Genomic DNA, 15416 nt, shown 5'->3' with positions numbered 1-15416 from the left:
TCTGCAACAAGAATGGGACTAAGTGAGTATTTATTAAAGGAAATCCACTCCACGGACTACCCCACGGCCAGCAAGCATCAGAATCTTCACTGAATAAAAAGCCATTTCTCAGCAAACAGACCTCTAATATGAAGCCTACAGGTATGTATAGATTCACGTTTCTATCACCTGTATACCAATATTAGAGGTCAGATAAGTCCCAGGGGGTGACCGATTCCCTTTCATCAGCCGTGGGGTAATCATAAAACCAGATATGTATCAAAGTATTGTAAGGTGGTTAATGGTTACGTAGTCGATGGGAGGTATGTGTCACAGAGATGGCTGGTCTCTGATGTAACCCGGAGTGCTTCTCTAGGGCAGATAAGCACCTGGGAGCCGGGTTACGGGTAGCTAGGAGAGAATGGGCGGGTCCAGCTACCCACATACCTCACCTCTGGGTGTGGTTAACAGCCTATAAAATGGAGGATGTTGTTTGGCACATGGTCTGTGTGTTTGGAGGGAGAAGGCCTCCTGTGTATGATTGTCTTCAGACCAAGCCAGGACACTGGACGCTACCCCAGCTTGTGTGCCACACAGGCCTGACTGAGCAGAGACCTGCTAAAGACATTTACTTTGTTTGCCTGACCTAAAGGCTATTTGCTTTTCTGTTTGGCTTCTGGGTTTATGAAGCAATAAACCCACATGAACTTTTAAAGGAACATGCCTCCTGTTTTCCTCCCGTCGCACCCAAGTGAGTAAAACCTCTACAATTGGCGTTAGACTTGCGGGCAGCGTTACAAGCAGAGATGTGTGACTGCTACAGCATGGACTGTATGTCCTGGGTGAAGTCTGTCGCAAGCTAGCAAGCATCACCAGACAAAATGGAGGACCTGCTGAAACACCTGGTCCAGTCACAGAAGCATCAACAGGAGACCAACAGGCTGTTGTTACAGCAGATCCAGCAGCACTAGCAGGAACAATGGCAGCAGATGCAGCTTCTGGCAACCACTATCCAGGGCAGGATGAGCGCTCCAACCCCAGGTCCGACTGATGACTCCCATGTCCGGAAGGTGATATGAAGGGGTTTGCATAAAATGACCCCGGGAGATGACGTCGAGGCCTTCCTGACGGTGTTTAGAAAGATCGCAGAGAGGGAGAAATTTCCGCAAGAGCAGAGGTACTGGTGCCATACTTGACGGGAGAGCCCCAGAAGTACACCTAGTAGGCGTACTATGATTTAGCTTTGCAGGACGCCCTATTTAGCTTTGCATAGTACGCCCAAAAGGCGTACTATGATTTAGCTTTGCAGGACGCCAAAGAGTATGGCAAGCTAAAGACTGAGATTGTTGTGCGTTTGGCGATAACAGTGACTATCAGGGCACAGCAGGTTCGTACCACCTCGCTCCCAAATGTTTGACCTGTTGCACCTGGTCCAGAAGTGGCTGCAGCCGGAGTCCTCAATGCCTGCGCAGATGGTAGAGTGGATGGTGATGGACCGGTTTGTGCACTCCCTGCCGAGGCCCATACAGCCTTGGGTTGCCCAGGGTGATCCCCAGAATGCGGATGAACTGGCAGACTGGTCGAGAGATACCAGGGGGTTGAAGGTTCCTTGGGAAGGCTGCCCTCTCCATACTGTGTGTCCCAACAGGGGGTGGAGGCCCAAAAGGTGGTGGGACTTCCAAGGCCCAAAGGGACGAGGGAGGTGGTGCCCAAGGTCCATACGGGTGATGTTGTTTGCTGGAGGTGCCACGGCCCAGGGCATATAGCCGCCTGTTGTCCCCTGACCCTTGAGCCGATGGACTGCAGTATAGGACATCGTTGTTCATATTATTCAGCCTGCAGTGTGAACTGTCCACCCAGTGAGGGGCCACAAGCATGTCCCGTGAAGGTGAACGGACGGGAGGTAACGGCACTACTAGACTCGGGGAGTCTGGTGACCCTTATGAGGGCCACCGTTCCTCTACAAATGATCCCTGGGAAAAAAGTCGTCGTTCGGTGCATTCATGGTGATGCTAAGGACAACCCATGGCCAGAGTGGACCTTGAAATGCCCACGGTACTGAGTCCCACAAAGTCGGCATCATTCTGGACTTGTTGCACCCTATTATTATAGGCTGGGACTTTTGTTTGTTTTGGGATCTGTTGGGGAAGGGTTCTGGGTTCGCTGGCTCAGATAAGAAAACAGTTAACCCTAATGAGGTATCACCACACCCAGAGTCAGACAGGTTTCCCTTTTGTGTCCTTGTGGGGGATGAGGAGGTAGTGCCCCCTGTGTCTGCCATTCCGGAGTTAGGGGTGACCAGCGAGAATTTTGGGTCTGCCCAACATAGGGACCTAACTCTGAAGGAAGCCTTTACTAATGTCACTGTTATAAATGGGGTTGCACAGGAGCCGAGGCTAACACAAGGTTTCCCAATTTTATTATGAGTGGGGAGTTGTTGTACTGGGTCAAGAAAGTGAGGGAGGAGTGTGTGGAGCAGTTAATAGTGCCAGGCCCCTTTACAAGGAAGGTGTTGGACATGGCCCATTCACATGTCCTGGGGGGACATCTGGGAGTGGAAAAAACACAGGAACAGATCATGCAAAGGTTCTATTGGCCTGGTTGTCACGGTGTCACACTGTCACAGAATACTGGAGGTAGGGGGCCTAAGCTGACCCTAAGCTGGGGCCCTGACTAATCCCTCAACCTGGAGGTACTGTTAAAGGTACAGAGGTCCAGGCCGCCAGCGTAACCCCTACCTCCTGAGGATCCCTGCACCTCAGTAATCTAGTCCTGAGAAGGACCCCGATCACAACAATTGGGAACCAGAAATAATATGCCCACACACAGTATTTAGACGAACGAGACAGTACAAGGGAAAAACCAAAACCACCTTGCATACAACTTCTACACAACTACAACAGAGGGAACACCAACGGGAAAGGAGATAAATGATAAAGCGAGGAAAGGGAAAAAACACTTCCAAATACACTTATCTCAGCAACTCCAAACACCACGATCCGCTCTGTAAGTCTGAATGAAAAGCTTTCACCGACACCTCCCAAACAGACCTGCAGGAATATGAAGGAGTCTCACTAAAGAAGCATTGATTGCAGCTGGGCGAGGCTGGACCTCAGCTAGCCCAGAGAGAGAGAGAATTAACTCCTTCACTGCCGAAAAAACACAAAGCACCAACAAGTCAGCTGCGAGAAGTCAGGCTGTGTACTCGTGACGATCTTCGTGGCAACACACCCGTGACAGTACCCCCCCTTCTACGAGGGGCCTCCGGACCCTCAGGGCCAGGTTTATTCGGGTGAGTCGTGTGGAAGGCCCGAACTAATCGGTCTGCGTTAATATCCGACGCAGGAACCCACATCCTCTCCTCAGGACCATACCCCTTCCAATGAACCAAGTACTGAAGGGACCGGCGATTAAAGCGTGAATCAATGACCCTCGATACCTGGAACTCCAAGTTACCATTGACAACCACAGGAGGGGGAGGTAAAGGAGACGGTACCACCGGCGCCACATACCTCTTAAGCAATGATCTGTGAAACACGTTGTGAATTTTAAACGTAGGGGGGAGGTCAAGACGGAATGCCACCGGATTAATAACAGAACTGATTCTGTACGGCCCGATGAACCTGGGACCCAGTTTCCAGGAGGGAACCTTAAGTTTAATATTCCTGGTAGACAACCATACCTGATCGTTCACACTTAGGTCCGGACCAGACACTCTCCTCCTATCAGCCATACGTTTGTATCGGTTCCCCATAGTATTCAGATTCTTCAGCACCCCTCTCCATACTGAAGCGAGAGATGAGGAAAATCGTTCCTCCTCCGGAACCCCCGAAGAGCCCCCCCTACTGAAAGTACAAAACTGGGGGTGAAAACCATATGCCCCAAAAAACGGGGACTTACCAGTGGACTCGCTCCGCCTATTATTGAGAGCAAACTCTGCCAGAGGTAGGAAAGAAGCCCAGTCCTCCTGGTTCTCTGACACAAAACACCGAAGATATGTCTCCAAGCTCTGGTTCATACGTTCCGTCTGACCATTGGTCTGAGGATGAAAAGCCGACGAGAATGACAAATGCATCCCCCGCCGTGCACAAAACGCCTTCCAGAACTTGGACACAAACTGAGACCCCCGATCAGATACCACCTCGGAGGGTACCCCGTGAAGCCTCACAATCTCCCCAATGAACACCTGCGCAAGAGTTTTAGCATTAGGGAGAGCCGGAAGAGCGATAAAATGTGCCATCTTGCTGAACCTGTCCACTACAACGAGTATGACCGTTTTACCCGAAGACGGAGGGAGGTCCGTAATAAAGTCCATAGACAGATGAGTCCAAGGACGCTCCGGGATCTTCAAAGGTAAAAGGGCCCCAGACGGACGGGTATGTGAGGTCTTAGAGCGCGCACAAACCCCACAGGACGCGACAAAAGTTACCACCTCTTTATGTAAGTTAGGCCACCAAAACCGACGCGAGAGGAGATCCACAGTTGCTTTACTCCCCGGGTGTCCTGCAAAAACTGAGTTATGGTGTGCCTCGATCACCTTTTGTCGCAACTGATCTGGAACGAACAGTCTCCCCGGAGGTCCAACAGGGGCGTCCCCCTGAGCCTCCAATATCTCCTCCTCCAGCTCAGAGCATACTGCCGAAACCACCACCCCCTCCTGAAGAATAGGAATCGGGTCGTCCGTATTCCCGGCCCCAGGGAAACTACGAGATAAGGCATCCGCCTTTACATTTTTAGACCCAGGACGATATGTAACGACGAAATTAAACCTGGTAAAAAACAATGACCACCTAGCTTGTCTGGGATTCAGACGTTTAGCGGACTCCAGATATAGCAGGTTCTTGTGATCGGTGATGACGGTGACCGGATGAACTGCCCCCTCCAAAAAATGGCGCCACTCCTCAAAAGCTAACTTAATGGCCAAGAGTTCCCTATTGCCGACATCGTAATTCCTCTCAGCGGACGACAATTTTTTAGAGAAAAAGGCGCACGGATGCCACTTACCAGGGGACGAACCCTGTGACAATACTGCTCCCACCCCTACCTCGGAAGCGTCTACCTCTACAAAGAATGGCTGAGACGCATCAGGTTGAATGAGTATGGGTGCCGAGGCAAAACATTTTTTCAAGGAGGAGAATGCTTGACAAGCCTTGTCAGACCACCTAGAAAAATCCGTCCCCTTTTTAGTCATGTCTGTGAGAGGCTTAACCATGGACGAGAAATTACGAATGAACTTCCGGTAATAATTAGCAAACCCCAGGAAACGTTGTAGTGCCTTAAGATTCTCCGGCCGATCCCACTCAAGAACTGCCCGCACTTTCCCAGGGTCCATACGAAAACCGGACGCTGAAACCAGGAAGCCTAAAAACTGGAGTTCCTGTACGGCGAACACACACTTTTCCCACTTGGCATACAGTTTATTATCCCGCAAGATCTGTAACACCTGTCTAACGTGCTCCTGATGAGACACCAGATCCGGCGAGTAAATTAAGATATCATCCAGATATATGACAACAAACTGTCCCACCAGGTGGCGAAAAATATCATTAACAAAGTGTTGAAACACCGCCGGGGCATTAGTCAGACCGAATGGCATGACAAGGTTCTCATAATGCCCCTCCGGAGTGTTAAAAGCCGTCTTCCACTCATCCCCCTCCTTCATCCTAATCAGATTGTACGCCCCCCTGAGATCCAACTTAGAGAACCATTTGGCGCCCACGATCTGATTAAAGAGATCGGGAATAAGTGGGAGCGGATACGGATCTCGGACCGTAATCCGATTAAGTTCACGGAAATCCAGGCAAGGGCGTAGGCCTCCATCTTTCTTCTTAACAAAGAAGAACCCCGCGGCCACCGGTGAAGATGAAGGTCTAATATGCCCCTTAGCCAGACTTTCAGAAATATAATCCTTCATGGCCTGCCTCTCAGGACCAGAAAGGTTATACAACCTAGCTTTAGGTAACTTGGCCTCAGGGAGCAGTTTTACAGAACAGTCATACTCGCGATGAGGAGGTAGTTCCTGACACCCATTCTCCGAGAATACATCCTCAAAGTCCGCCAGAAATGGAGGTAAGACCCAAGGAGTAACCGCACCGATGACCGTGTTCATGCAGTTTTTATTACAGAATTTACTCCATTGGCTTATCTCTCTGGTTTGCCAATTAATAACCGGGTTATGCTTAGCTAACCAAGGAAGGCCCAACACTATAGGAGTGGGAAGACCCTCCAACACGTAGCAAGACAACAGTTCTTTATGTATTGCCCCCACTTGAAGTTTTACGCCATGCACAGCTTGCAAAAAACTTCCCTGACCGAGAGGCCTGGCATCGATCGAGAATATGGGGATGGGTTTAGCCAACTCACTCAATCGCATACCTTGAACCCGGGCAAACCGAGCATCAACCAGATTAGCCCCGGCCCCACTATCCAGAAGAACAGATATCCTCTCAGTTCTCGCACCCACCACCACCTCCGCCGGTACGAGAAACTGAGACGAACCTAGGGACGAAATACCTACTCCCAGATTGCCGTCCACCACACAACCTGGGATCAACAGTTTTTTCGACGACTCTTTACTCTGCAAGGGACGGGATGGACACCCCCCAATAAAATGTCCCTTTTTCCCGCAGAGGAAACACCTTCCTGTCTTATGGCGCTCCACCGGTCCCCTTCCCCGAAATGATGTCCCTCCTAATTGCATAGGCTCCTCCGGACTGACCAGGGGAACCACCATATGAGGGGACCTTGTAGGAGGTGGAGACATTACAGGGGGTAGAGTTATCCCGCACCTCTCCCGAAGCCGTCTGTCAACGCGAATGGCAAGGGCCATAGCGGCTTCCAGTGACGCGGGAGAGTCATACTGTGCCAACACATCCTGTAATTTGTCGGATAAACCATGACAAAACTGGCTCCTAAGAGCCGGGTCATTCCACTGGGTGTCCGTGGCCCACCTACGGAACTCCGAACAGAATTCCTCCGCCGGACGATCTCCCTGCTGAATCCTACGTAACTTAGACTCAGCAAGGGAGATCCGATCTGGGTCATCATATACGAGTCCCAGAGCAGCGAAAAACCTATCCACTGACTGGAGAACCGGGGAGCTTGGGGGAAGAGAGAACGCCCAAGATTGTGGGTCCCCTTGTAGGAGCGAGATGACAATTCCCACCCTTTGTTCTTCGCTGCCCGATAACCGAGGCCGCAGCCGAAAGTACAATTTGCATGCCTCCCGGAAAACAAAAAACTTGTCCCGCCCCCCAGTGAACCTGTCAGGGAGAGCTACTTTAGGCTCTGGTCCGGCTTGCTCCAGAGGATGCAAAACCTTGGACCTAACGTCCGCCAGCCCCATGGACAAACTCTGCAACTGCCGAGCTAGACCGGCTACTGGATCCATGGTAGCTGGAGAAAAACTAAGTTGGTCGGTGAAAATGTCACACTGTCACAGAATACTGGAGGTAGGGGGCCTAAGCTGACCCTAAGCTGGGGCCCTGACTAATCCCTCAACCTGGAGGTACTGTTAAAGGTACAGAGGTCCAGGCCGCCAGCGTAACCCCTACCTCCTGAGGATCCCTGCACCTCAGTAATCTAGTCCTGAGAAGGACCCCGATCACAACAATTGGGAACCAGAAATAATATGCCCACACACAGTATTTAGACGAACGAGACAGTACAAGGGAAAAACCAAAACCACCTTGCATACAACTTCTACACAACTACAACAGAGGGAACACCAACGGGAAAGGAGATAAATGATAAAGCGAGGAAAGGGAAAAAACACTTCCAAATACACTTATCTCAGCAACTCCAAACACCACGATCCGCTCTGTAAGTCTGAATGAAAAGCTTTCACCGACACCTCCCAAACAGACCTGCAGGAATATGAAGGAGTCTCACTAAAGAAGCATTGATTGCAGCTGGGCGAGGCTGGACCTCAGCTAGCCCAGAGAGAGAGAGAATTAACTCCTTCACTGCCGAAAAAACACAAAGCACCAACAAGTCAGCTGCGAGAAGTCAGGCTGTGTACTCGTGACGATCTTCGTGGCAACACACCCGTGACACACGGGGAAATATTTAAGTATTGCAGGTCTTGCCCTACATGCTAGTTAACCACCCCCACCTCTCACTTTCGAAGTCCCCTTGTGCCATTGCCCATTATTGAAGTGCCGTTCGAAAGAATTGCTATGGACTTGGTCGGTCTCCTGGTTGAATCAGCTCGTGGGCATCAATATATATTGGTTATCCTGGACTATGCCACACGCTATCCTGAAGCTTTCCACTGAGAAACTCCTCCGCAAAATGTATAGCCTGTGAGTTGGTCCACGTTTTTTCCCCGAACAGGCTTACCAAAGGGAGATACTCACCGATCAGGGAATTCCCTCTATGAGTAAAGTGATGAGGGAGTTATGCAAAGCCCTTCAAATCTCCCAACTGAGGACTTCAGTATACCATCCTCAGACAGATGGCCTAGTCGAAAGGTTTAACAAGAATCTGAAGAGTATGCTGAGGAAGGCCATAGAGAGGGATGGTAGAGACTGGGATTGTCTCCTACCATATCTGTTGTTCTCTAACCGAGAGGTTTCACAGGCCTCTACGGGGTTCTCGCCATTCGAACTCCTGTATGGCTGACATTTGCGGAGTCTCCTGGATGTCACAAAGGAAACCTTGGAAGCCAAGGTCACCTCCCACAAGAGCGTCATCGAGAACGTTGCTCTGATGCAGGAGAGGATTGCGAAGGTGATGCCCATTGTAAAAGAACATCTCCTCCAGGCACAAGAAGCTCATGCCAGAGTCTACAACCAGTTAGCCAGAGTGAGGCAATTCAATCCGGGAGACCGAGTCCTCGTGCTAATTCCTACGATGGAAAGTAAGTTCTTGGCCAAGTGGCAAGGGCCGTATGAGGTGGTGGTAAAAGTGGGTGAAGTGAACTACAAGGTTCATCAACCGGGACGACGTAAGGTGCACCAGATATCAAGCTGTGGCAAGACAGAGAGGCTGTGGAAGCTCCATGCTTGCTGGGCAAGCCAGAAGGTGATGTTGGAAGAGTCGCAATAGTGGAAACGCTAACAAAGGCCCAGAAACAGCAGTGTTGGGAGTTGATGCAGAAGAAACGGGATCTGTTCTCGCAATTGCCGGGATGCACAAGTATCATAGAACACGAGGTTCTGACGGAGGTTCATGTGCGGGTAAACTTGAAGCCCTATCAAATACCTGAGGCCCAAAGAGAGTTGATCTCCAAAGAGGTAGCTTGTATGCTGAAGCTCGGTGTCATTGAAGAATCCAAAGGCGGTTGGTCGAGCCCGATCGTCTTGGTCCAAAATCCCGATGGTGAGTGGAGATTCTGAAACGACTATCGGAAGTTGATTGAGGTCTTCAAATTTGACACATATCCCATGCCATGCGTCGATCAGCTGATCAATAGGCTTGGGCCAGCAAGGCACATAACCACCTTGGATCTGACGAAGGGATATTGGCAGATCCCCATGGCACAGGTAGACAAAGAAAATTGCATTTTCTACACTTGACGAATGCTTCCAGTATGTCCGGATGCTGTTTGGACTGCAGGGGGCCCCTGCAACCTTCCAGAGAGCCATGGATCGCATCCTTGCATGCCATTAGAAATATGGCGCAACATACCTGGACAATATTATTATCTTCAGTCCAGACTGGTAGAGTCATCTGGAAAAAATCCAGGCTGTGTTTGATGCTCTGAGGAAGGTGGGGTTTTCAATAAACCAGAAGAAATGTAGCATGGGGAAAGAAGAAGCCAAGTACCTAGGATATGTAGTGGGTAGAGGCGAGAAAAAAAAAACAAATTACTAAAGTAGAAGCAATCCAAAATTGGCATAGACAGCTGTCGAAAAAGCAAGTCAGAGCCTTCCTGGGAATCGTGGGATACTACAGGAAATTCATCACAAACTTCACCATGATGGCCGCACCCCTGACTGACCTCCTTAAAGGGACAAAATCAGCCATGGCCAAGTGGACGGCAGAGGCGGAGACGGCCTTTCAAGAGATGAAACTGGCTCTGTGTAATCAACCGGTCCTGGTTGCCACGGACTTCAAGAAAGAGTTTATACTCCAGAAAGATGCCTCAGATGTCGGTTTAGGAGCAGTCCTTTCCCAGGAGATAAACGGGGAGGAGCACCTTGTCCTCTACCTGAGTAGAAAGCTGTCATCCTGTGAGAAAAATTATTAGGTCATAGAGAAGGAATGCTGTGGGCTATAAAGTGGGCGGTGGACACTTTACGGTACTATCTGTTAGGTTGAAAATTTAGATAGTATCCGACTATGCCCCACTGGAATGGATGAGGGGTCACCCTCTTGTTTTTAGCCCTACAGGACTTCTACTTCCATGTAGAACATAGAGCATGGAAGCTACATGGTAATGTCCATGCCCTCTCGAGAATCCCCTGTCTGGTAGTAGAAGGTGCCAAGTCCCACAACTTTAGGCAGAGGGGGGAGATATGTAAGGTGGCTATTGGTCACGTAGTCGATGGGAGGTATGTGTCACAGAGATGGCTGGTCTATGTGATGTAACCCGGAGTGTTTCTCTAGGGCACATAAGCACTAAGAGGATTGTTTGGTGCACCTGGGAGCCGGGTTACGGGTAGCTGGGAGAGAATGGGCGGGTCCAGCAACCCACTTACCTCACCTCTGGGTGTGGTTAAAATGAAGGCTGTTGTTTGGCACATGGTCTATGTGTTTGGAGGTAGATGGCCTCCTGTGTATGTTTGTTTCAGACCAAGCCAGGACACTGGACACTACCCCAGCTTGTGTGCCACACAAGCCTGGCTGAGCAGAAACATGCTAAGGACATTTACTTTGTTTGTCTGATCTAAAGGCTATTTTCTTTTCTGTTTGGCTTCTGGGTTTATGAAGCAATAAACCCACATGAACTTTTAAAGGAACATGCCTCCTGTTTTCCTCCCGTTGTGCCCAAGTGAGTAAAACCCCTTCAATATGTATAAAGAAAAGGGTATGGTACTCAGAGAATGTTTCAATAATCCGCCACAATGCGTTTCCCCAACAGGTTCATTAGGAGGCTTGATACAGGGATGATAATTCATGATGTTAAGCATGGTGTGCCTAATAGTCAGGTGTCCATGTTTAAATATCCCACTTCATCCAAAACCCCAGACTAGGAGGCCCATTCCAATTCCTAGAGGTGAATTGTCACAGGATATACTGTACCGCGCCTACGCTACTTCTCATGAGCTAGAGGTTCAATAATGTCCATCCCCTAGTGTGCATGTCCGGAAGTGACGTGCTTTACACTGAAACGCCAGATAAACTGATTGCCTCCGCGCCACTCAAACCTGTGACTGCGCATGCCCGTAGTTATCATTCCACGACGGAGCACATCCAAGATCATTGTCCACAAATGCACATGCCCAGATGTCTGCGTTCCACACCTGAGCATATGGTATTGGATTGCATTCCAACAGAAAAATCCTCTTTCTGAGATCAGTATCATGGGAGACTAAAAACAAGTATTGCACATCCTCCCATCATGCAATAGGCACGTAGATCTACTTTATCACTACAAAAAATATGAGATGGTGGCCCACAGAATATTCCTAAATGGTCATATTTGAGCCCTATTGCATAATTAGAGATACACAAGGATCACCACACTTGTTAGTTACTAAATAGTATAAGTGGGATATAACTGATAAGAAATAATTCTGATATAGAAGCTCAGATCTCTTGATGAAGTAAAACAATGTGAACCTCATTCACAGGGAACTGAGTAGCAATGGGGAGAGAATAAAATCCAAAAATGTAATCCAGAATGGGGCAGTATGCATACAAAACAACCATAGGAAATTTGCTCATTCAGTCCCGTAGGGGCTCGCTTTCCTTTTTGAGGATACATCTATTGAGATCACCCCCTCTCACATTGGGTTTAACCACCTCAATGATGCAAAATGAGATGTCACTTGTTTCACCTCAATGTGCACTGTTCATGTGTCTTACTAATGGGGTGTCCCGACCATGGGGTATTTCGCCCAAATGCCACCCCACACTCCTCCTAGACTGCCTCTTGGTCGTGCATACATAATCTAGGAGGCAGGTGCATGTGGCCACATATACAAGTCGTGAGGCTTTACAGTTGGAATAATCCCTCTGGAAAAAGGTTTCACCTGTAGAGGAACGCGAGAAAGATTTACATGGTCTCATCCAATTACATGTACAACTTTCTCCACAACTAAAGAAACCACAGATTCTTCTATCCAGCCATGTCCGCTTCGGTGCAGGTTTTTATAGAAACTATGCACTAAACAGTCCCTAATTGACCAACCCTTTCTGAAAGTTATTGTGGGAATAGATCCCACAGCACCCTCAGGTCCTGCTCAGCCACAAGTACATCCTAGTGTTTTCTGAAGATATTAAAGCTAAGGTCACTCTGATTGTCACAAGTTCCTATTACTTATGTCATCCCATATTTTTCTTGCTCTCTTGGTTAGGTATTGAGGAGTGTCTCTCTCCTGTTTTTCTGCAAACAATCGTGCGGAATCCAAAATGTACTGTGGGTACCTTTTTCCTTGAATCTGGTGTTTATGTCTATCGCCTCTTTATTAATATCTGTGACACTAGAGCAGTTTCTTCTCAACTGTAAAAATTGGCCCTTGGATAATGCTTGTTTTTTTTTTTTTTTTTTAGGAGGCTGGGGTGGTTGCTATCCCACTTTAATACTTTATGGTAGATGAGTGTCCCTAGGGTCCCATCCAGGGCAGTGGAGTCGGAGTCGTGGAGTCGGTGCCCATATTGATGGAGTCGGTATAAAATGGACCGACTCCGACTCCTAAAATAAATAAATTGGGTACAGTAGTTCAATGTAGTTTGTGAGGAATATTTTTTCATAAGAATTTGGGAAAGTTATGAAATGTCCTATAAATGTCTGTCCTAGTCCTGATCTAAGGGTCTAGGCTTTTAGCTGAGCAAAATGTGCCCCACCGTAAATTTATCACTTAAAATGAGCCATGTATGAGGGAGTCGATGTCATGGAAATTGAGGCGTAGGAGTCGAAGGTTTCGCTTACCGACTCCATAGCCCTGGCTCCCATCCCGTTCTTTCTTGATTGGTACATCCAGGAAAGGCAACTGGTAATACTTAAACTCTGATGTAAATCTAAGGCCTACTCTATGGATATTGAGTTCCCTGACAAATTCAAGAAATTGTTCACTCGTCCTTGACCAGATGATAAAAATGTTGTCAATATATCTATCCCATGCCCCAATATATGGATGCCACCACTTATTATCATCCCTGAATATTGTGGTTTCCTTCCACCAGCCCAGGAATAGGTTAGCAGATGAGGGGGTACAGGGGCTCCCCATCGCAGTACCCCTGAGCTTGGGTAAGTACTTCCTGTCAAAAAGAAAGATGTTATGAGTAAGAGTGAATTTTAGAAGATCCTCCATGAAGTCATTATGTCTGCTACACTCTATTGATCTTGATTTCAATAAACGTCTTACTCCTCTGATACCATCCTCATGCGATATATTACTGTACAAAGCCTCGATATCTAGTAAGGCCTGCTCCCCTACATGCCTGTATACATGCTCGAGGGTATACATGTAGGGGAGCAGGCAGAGGGAAAACCATTGCCGGAGGGAGTATTCAAACTGTAAAACCTCAGGACTGTGTGTGGGGGGATGGTGGTACTGTAGGAACATTACTCTGTGTGGGGGGCATCATACATATTGCAAAAGGAGCATAATGGGGGCATTACACTGTGTGGGGGCATCATACATACTGCATAAGGGGCATAATGGGGGCATTACACTGTGTGGGGGCATCATACATACTGCATAAGGGGCATAATGGGGGCATTACACTGTGTGGTGCATCATATATCATGCGTAAGGGGCATAATGGGGGCATTACACTGTGTGGGGGCATCATACATACTGCATAAGGGGCATAATGGGGGCATTACACTGTGTGGGGGCATCATACATACTACATAAGGGGCATAATGGGGGCATTACACTGTGTGGGGGCATCATACATACTGCATAAGGGGCATAATGGGGGCATTACACTGTGTGGGGCATCATACATACTGCATAAGGGGCATAATGGGGGCATTACACTGTGTGGCATCATACATCCTGCATAAGGGGCATAATGGGGGCATTACACTGTGTGGGGGCATCATACATCCTACATAAGGGGCATAATGGGGACATTACACTGTGTGGGGGCATCATACATACTGCATAAGGGGCATAATGGGGGCATTACACTGTGTGGGGGCATCATACATACTACATAAGGGGCATAATGGGGGCATTACACTGTGTGGGGGCATCATACATACTGCATAAGGGGCATAATGGGGGCATTACACTGTGTGGGGGCATCATACATCCTGCATAAGGGGTATAATGGGGGCATTACACTGTGTGGGGGCATTATACATCCTGCATAAGGGGTATAATGGGGGCATTACACTGTGTGGGGGCATCATACATCCTGCATAAGGGGTATAATGGGGGCATTACACTGTGGGGCCAGTAAAGGGGTCCTGTACTATGAGAACAATACGTCTCCTCCCTTCCTGTCTCTATAGTTGGGTCGTATGTATCTATTACAGGAAACAGAACAAAAACCTTATGATTCTTATAAAGGGGCAACACAAGACCCCAAAAGAGTCTCGGTGCTGAAGGGGTTAATGCCCCCTGCGCCCAGTAATGGGGTCTCCACATACCTCCACCTGCAGAGCCGCCACCACATATATGGCTGCTCTGTGCGCACAGGAGCTGTGATGAGGTCACAGGAGGGGAGGAGTCAGGGGTCACATGATCAGGGGCCTCAGTGGATGCAGGACTCTGCTGTGCTGGTTGTCATGGTGCTGGATGAGCTGAAGTTTATGTGTGGGGTCAGGAGGGGTTTACAGTGTGGATGTAGCAGAGCCGCGTGTGTACGAGGTGTACGGAGCGGAGCCGCGTGTGTACGAGGTGTACGGAGCAGAGCCGCGTGTGTACGAGGTGTACGGAGCAGAGCCGCGTGTGTACGAGGTGTACGGAGCGGAGCCGCGTGTGTACGAGGTGTACGGAGCGGAGCCGCGTGTGTACGAGGTGTACGGAGCGGAGCCGCGTGTGTACGAGGTGTACGGAGCGGAGCCGCGTGTGTACGAGGTGTACGGAGCGGAGCCGCGTGTGTACGAGGTGTACGGAGCGGAGCCGCGTGTGTACGAGGTGTACGGAGCGGAACCGCGTGTGTACGAGGCGTACGGAGCAGAGCCGCGTGTGTACGAGGTGTACGGAGCAGAGCCGTGTGTGTACGAGGTGTACGGAGCAGAGCCGCGTGTGTACGGAGCAGAGCCGTGTGTGTACGAGGTGTACGGAGCAGAGCCGCGTGTGTACGAGGTGTACGGAGCGGAGCCGTGTGTGTACGAGGTGATCGGAGCGGAGCCGCGTGTGTACGAGGTG

The sequence above is a fragment of the Phyllobates terribilis genome, unplaced genomic scaffold, assembly GCF_046119375.1.
Source record: "Phyllobates terribilis strain yellow unplaced genomic scaffold, ASM4611937v1 Scaffold_99__1_contigs__length_5935540, whole genome shotgun sequence".
Taxonomy (NCBI): domain Eukaryota; kingdom Metazoa; phylum Chordata; class Amphibia; order Anura; family Dendrobatidae; genus Phyllobates; species Phyllobates terribilis.
This window is presented reverse-complemented; position numbering follows the sequence as displayed.